This window comes from Macrotis lagotis, chromosome 3 (assembly GCF_037893015.1).
Source record: "Macrotis lagotis isolate mMagLag1 chromosome 3, bilby.v1.9.chrom.fasta, whole genome shotgun sequence".
Lineage (NCBI taxonomy): Eukaryota > Metazoa > Chordata > Mammalia > Peramelemorphia > Peramelidae > Macrotis > Macrotis lagotis.
Window position 1 is genome coordinate 105,405,334 of NC_133660.1, and position 7,073 is coordinate 105,412,406.

A 7,073-nucleotide genomic window follows, 5' to 3' on the forward strand; every position below is an offset into this window, starting at 1 on the left:
AGTCAAGTTGTACCTCAGAGTTGTTTTGATTTCCATTTCTCTAGAAATTGGAATTTGCCTTCCAGCCCTTTTAAGCCTCACACCTTCAGTCCCATGGCCAATGCCTCTACTCTCCAATTGGTTCTCAGAGTGGTTCCCACAGTGAAAGCCTCCCTGGCTGATCTTAGTTTAATCCTGCTCTCACCTGGCTCTACCCTGCCTCCACTGGCTCTCTGTTCTCTGTGCCCAGCTCACCCGCGATTCCTGAAGACACACCTTGAGGTGTTTTTCTCTTAGCTTCTCCTTCTGAGTTTTGTCCATCAGATTTGCATTAAGAGGTTTATTTCAAATTATATGTGAAGGAAGATCAGGAGATCTTAGCACAGGGCTTGTCTTCTCTCTGCCATCTTGACTGGCAGATTTGCATTTCTCTAATCAAAAGGTATTTAGATCATTTTTCTATGACTTAATTATAGCTTTGATTTCTTCTGAAAACTCCCTGTTTATTTCCTTGGAAGATTTATCACTTGGAAAAATGGATTATTTTTTTAAATAAATTTGATCAAATTTCCAATGTTTGAGAAATGAAATCGTTACCAGAGTAACATGCCCTATATTTTTTTCTGTTTTCCTTTTTTTTCTGGATGCATGATTTTGTTTATGCAAAGACATATAATTGAAATTAATCATTTTACTTCTTATGATCCTTGCTATATCTTATCTAGTTTTGATTGATGAATTCTTTCAATTTTTTACTTTACACTCTAGCTCTAAAACATCTGGGCACTTTTTCTTTTCTTTATGATTCCTTGAAATATGATGTGAAGGCTCATTTTATTTATGATTTTCAAGTAGTCCAGTAATTCATAAATTATCGGTGCTCATTTCACTTAGCATCAAGTCTTTCCATGCTTTTCTAAAGTTCAGCTGCTCATGATTTCTCACAGAACAATAGTGTTCCATTATATTCATATACCATGACTTATTCAGTCATTCTCCAATTGATGGGCAAGCCTCAATTTCCAATTCATTACACTATAAAAAGAGCTGCTATAAATATTTTTTTACAAATTGCTCTTTTCCCATTTTCATAATCTCTTTGGGCTATAGACCTACTAGTAGTAATGTTGAATTAGAGGGTATGCACAGTTTTATTGCCCTTTGAGTATGTTTCCACATTGCTCTCCAGATTGGATGGAATAGTTCACCACTTCACTAATAGTGCATTATTGTCTCTATTTTCTCACATTTACTCCAACATTGATCATTTTTTTCTTTTTTTGATACTGGCCAATCTGCTAGGTTTGACATTGTATCTCAGAGTTGATTTATATTGCATTTTTCTAATCAAAAATGATTTGGAGAATTTTTATATGAATATAGGTAGGTTTGATTTCTTCACCTAAAAATTATTCATTTCCTTTGCTCATTAATTGGAGTTTGAGTTGTACTCTTATAAATTTGACACAATTCTCTATCTATTTATAAACGAGTCCTTTATCAGAAACACTATGAAAATAGTTACCCAGATTTCTACTTTCTGTCTAATTCTGCTGCATTGGTTTTGTTTGTGTAAAAATTTCTTAATTCAACTCTTTTAGTAAAGGAGCATGTTGTGTTGAAAGAGTACATATTTTCTGCAAGTTTTATTTGCTATTTTATTGCTTTAGGGTCATTTATAGGGTATATGTGAAGAAATCAACACAAACTGTAAATATAATTGATCTCTTGAAAATTCCTATTTTAATCCAAATTTGACAGAAAATATTCAGCTCTAGAAAGAATGGGGAAACAATTCAGAATCAAAAGAGTAAATGTAGTCAAAATCTTTCATTTTGTGATTTATAATGTTCTATATAGCTCTAATTCATCCATAAACTCCACCCCTCTCCATAGATCTGACAGAGCATTTCATATTAACTGACCTATGGTAAGACCCTGTATATCTAAATCTTATCTCTATTTTATATTATTTTGTATAGAATGTGAGATGTTGATCTATATCTAATTTTTTCCATAGTATTTTCTAATTTTCTCAGTAGTTTTTGTCAAATGGTGAGTTCTTATCCCAGAAGCTAGAGACATTTTATCAAACAGAATATTACCATAGTCATTTACTATGACTATTAGGTACATTTTTTATACCTAATATATTCCACTGATCTACTTCAGTAATTCTTAGCCAGTATAAGAAAGTTTTATGATGGCCACTTTATAATAAATTTCTAGTTCTGGTACTGCTAAAACTTGCCTTTGCATTTCACTTCATTTATTCCTTTGATATTCTTGATCTTTTGTTCCTCTATAAATTTTGTTTCTAGCTCTATGAAATAGTTTTTGGTAATTTGACTGGTATGGCACACAATAAATATAATTTTGGTAGAATTGTCATTTTTATTATATTAGCTCAGTCTATCAAAGAGCAATTGAAAGTTTTCCAGTTGTTTAGATTTGACGTTATTTGTGTGAATAGGGTTTTGTAATCCTGTTCACATATGTTCTGATTTTTGTCTTAGGTAGATTTCCAATTCACATTTCCAATTATTATTATCAACTCTATATTTTTCTCCATCCTATCTTTCCTTGTTTGTCCTTTTCTTTTTGCCTTCCCTGTATAAGAAAATGAAATTCTTATATGAGCATTTTAAGGGGAATGACTCTCAATTTACCTGATGATAAATTATTCTTGCAAAAGTACAAAGCCCATTACAATCTGTAAAAGTTTACGTATACAATGGAATTAAGGACATTGAAAAAACCTTGCCCAAGAACTTGTAAATAGAACTATGCCTATTTAGCTGCAAAAGTAAGGTTTTAAATAAATCATTAGATCTGGTCATGAACAGTATGTGTTAAAATAAAAGATGAAGAAAGGAGGAGTGAATAAACTCTGAAATATCTTTAAGTAGTTTGTTAAGAGAAAATGCAAATTGTACAGTCTGAATACTGGATTTAAGCATGTGTGAAGAGAATAATGAAAAGGGGTACAAAGAAAAATGAGGAGGCATAGAGAAGGTTGGGTTCTTTTTAATTTATGGAAGCCAAAGTATGTAGGATGAAGGTATTAGCAAGGTTGACTTTGTATAAATAAGATATTGGTTTTGGAAGTTTTGAAAATTGATTTTAAAATTGATGTAAAGTAGGAAAGAACATAGAGAGCTATGAATCAACTAATAAGTTATGGTATTTCTTCTGGGATTGGCAACCCAGATTTGTACAAAATTGAGATGTGTTCTTAAAAAGTGATTGAAGCAATTTAAAAAAAAATTTAATATTAGACTGCTACCTGTGGGAGAGAACTGTACTCCTTTTGAACAATTGCTAGCTGCATATTGGACATTAGTAGAAACTGAACAGCTCCCTTTAAATCATGAAGTTCTGTTAAGGCCCCAAATAACTATTATGAGCTGGATAAATGGAGACTCTGATCTCTCATAAGACAGGACATGCACAGAAGTCCAGTATAATTAAATGGAAATGGTACATATAGAACAGAACTAAACCAGGAGAATCTGGTGTCTCTCCCCTGCCTGAGAAAGTATCTGAATTAACCTCAGTGCAGTCTCCACTGACCACTCCCCCTCAGAAGGCAGTTTCAGCAGTCAAATGGAATCAAGGCTATGATGCCTTGAGTCCTGAATAAAAGAAAAACACACTTGGTTAACAGATGGCTCTGCTACATATTTAGGACAAATTAGGAATTGGAAGGCTGTAACAAATATTTTAGAAAGAACAGGAAAGCAGTCAGTGGACAAAACTGATGGCTGTATGTCAAGTATTGAAACAGGAGGAGGGGAGACAATGTCATATTTATTTTTTTTTACAGACACCTGGGTAGTGGCAAATGGCCTAACCACTTAGATGACCATGTGACATACAAAAAAAATGGGATTTTTATGGGAAACAAGTTTGGGCTTATGAAAATGTGGAAAGATAAATGTATTTGGATCCAGTATACTAATGAGTCTGTGTTTCATGTAGACGCCCATGTGAAAGCTAATTCGGTGGAATGTGAGTATAATGCTCAAGCTGATGAACTCTCAAAAGTAGAAGAACAATCCCTGCAAATGATGCTCCTGGAGAATAAGGATGATTTGACGCTAGGAAAATGGATTCACATCACTGCAGGACATCTTGGTGCTCTTGCATCTTACAGTGTTTTATAGACTTCTGGTTTTATGCTGTAGTGCAGACTTGGACTCTGGGAGCCCAGTTGAGATTCTGCGGGAACAAGATCCAATTGAAGTGGTGGTCGTCTATTGTTTCTTCATAACAGGGAAATTACAACTGCCCTGCACTCAACTTTTTTAATATTGCTTAATTGGACTATCACTAATGCTACATTTTATCAGATTCCTTAGTCCTATATCCTGAAAGGGCCTTCTTCTGTGAACTTAAGTTTTACTCTCTTCATTAGTTGACATTTCATGTTGAATTACTCCTCTTCCCTTTGCATCCCCAGCCTCACAGTGTAACAGATTAATTGAAAGTTGTCCATCAACAATGGAACAAGAACTAATTAAGAATTGTACACAGTGGAATATAGATAACTCTACTTATAATATAAATGTTACTACTGAAAATAGATACCAGTATTTGGTCTGCTCTGGTGCTTCTGCTGTGGGTGACCGAACTATATGGATACAATGTATATTATTGTTGCAGGAGACTCCACCTGGTCAGTGTCCTTCAATAGTGTGAGTTCCTAAACCTTGTGTAAATATATCTATTGCTCAACATAAAATTATACTTCATTATAATGTGTCCTTCCGACCTTTATTGCCCTGTACTAGATTTGAAAGAGCCTGGTATGACACTCTACTTGGTGTTTGGGTATAATAAATTATACAGATCTTGAGACCTTGGCCAGCAGACTGCACAGTGCTGGACAAGATGTATCTCAGGCTTTAACAATTAATGCTAATTGGTTGCCCACAACGATCCTGCCACACCAACATACTTTAAAATACCAAGGCCAATTCTTACGAGGTTTTTAATGATAGAATTCTAACTAATATACAGGTGGATACCCAGATAAGTGCCCTGTTTAATTGGACTAAATGTTCTTTACAAAACATGTATGCTCAAAGGTTGTTACAAGAAGGAGATACCCATATTTGGGACATGCTGCTCCCAAATATCATGAAATATTGGAAGCAAAGCAAACCTGAACGAGCTCGATGAACTCCCCTTTGGTGTAGTGGGACTATAGTATGTTATCAAGTTCGTATGTGGAAAATTATGTGTCAATTCCATGTGATTCCTTTTGTGTTACATGATTATTTTTCTTTCCCACATGTATATAGCAACTATGTAGATCAAGACAATGTAACTCATCCCTTCCAGGACTGTACTTTCACTAACCAAGGTATTGTGTGTGGGATGATGACCCAGCAGATGGAGTCCTACCTTCTCTCACACTCCTCTAACCTATGTGACTTAACTGTATATCCCCTTTCTAACTTTTCAATGCTATATGAAGTATCTTCCTAATACATTTGTTTAACCTCTAATAATAGTACTGACTTAGCCTCTGTCTCACAGAAACCCCCTTTTTCTGAATGTCTTGTTAACACCTCTTTCCTACACTGGCAAGGTGATGAGTTTTACTCTGATCAAGTGGATGAAGTATATATCTCCACTGTTGGGATGATGATTTGTTTTTGCTCTTCCCCTGATACAGATGTTATTAAGAATTTGACTTGGGTACCCAAATTGTTACCTTTTCCTTATACTTCTTTATACTAAATATTTTAACAGTTTAGCTATTCCTATATTATTGTTAATGATTTTCTTATTATTATTATGCATTTGTAACTGTTATAATCAGTTTACTCCCATAGACCCATCTCATACATTTCTCGTGACCTTAAGGCCAAATGTATAAGAAAATGAAATTCTTATATGAGTAAGTTCACTCAAGCCTGTAAGAGAACGTGTCCCCCCCCCCGCCCCCCGAACATGTCCTATGTGATTTGACCGCGTTCTTACAGTCCCAGAAACTAGCCATTCCTTGGAACATAAACAGTACTGAAAAGAACTGGCTATTCTCACCTGTACTGCCCTTAATTATGTTGTGTATTGCAGCCCCATATGACATCTTCCTAATGTCATAACACTTACTGACTTCCTACATTCATGATAAGAACTCTGGGATCCTTTCCAATTGAATTTAGCAACAAATCTTTGTTCTCCCCTAATAAATATCCTGAGACTTCAATCATTCAATATGAAGAAGAAGGAGAAGAAGCAGAAGAAGAAAAAAAGGAATCCCACCCATGGAGAAGACATTATGCTGGTGCTCCCCCAAATTGGTGATGTTTTCTCTCCCCTTCAGGACTCTCTCCTGAATTGGTGATGTTTTCTTTATCTTTCTCTTCTAAATTTTTTATAGTACTAATAATCTTTTCTCTTATATCTATATATTATTTTCTATATAGAATATTATTGTAAACAATCTATTCCTTGCATTATTAAAATACTTTCATTTTCAACTGTGTGAGAGAGTCATTTACAAGAAAGAATCCAAACCGCATTAAAATCACAATACATTCCCTTATCCCTCCTTACCAATGTTCTGCTTCTGACTGCTATCTCTTCTATTAATCCTCTGTCCTTTCCTTCCTTCCTTTTTATTTTTTTTAAACTTTTGCTTTTACTTTATTTTTAGGGGGCAGCTAGGTGACATAGTGGATAAAGCACTGGCCTTGGAGTCAGGAGGACCTGGGTTCAAATCCAGTCTCAAACACTTAATAATTACTTAACTGTGTGGCCTTGGGCAAGCCACTTAACCCCATTTGCCTTCCAGAAAAAACCTAAAAAGAATAAACTTTATTTTCGCTTCTGGTCAAGATGGCAGAGAGGAGCCAGGTACTGTTTTAAGTTCTCCTGGCCTTCCTTCAGCACTAACATGAATCAAGCCTCTTAACATATTTTAGAACCACAGAACCCAGAGAGAAACCAGGGAGGAAAATATCTACCAACAAGGTCTGTTACTAGGGTGCATGGGTGAGCCAGTAGCAGAGAACAGAGACACAATGGGATGAGGTCAAGAGACCAACATGAGAACACCAGGGAAAGTGTTGTGCGCATGG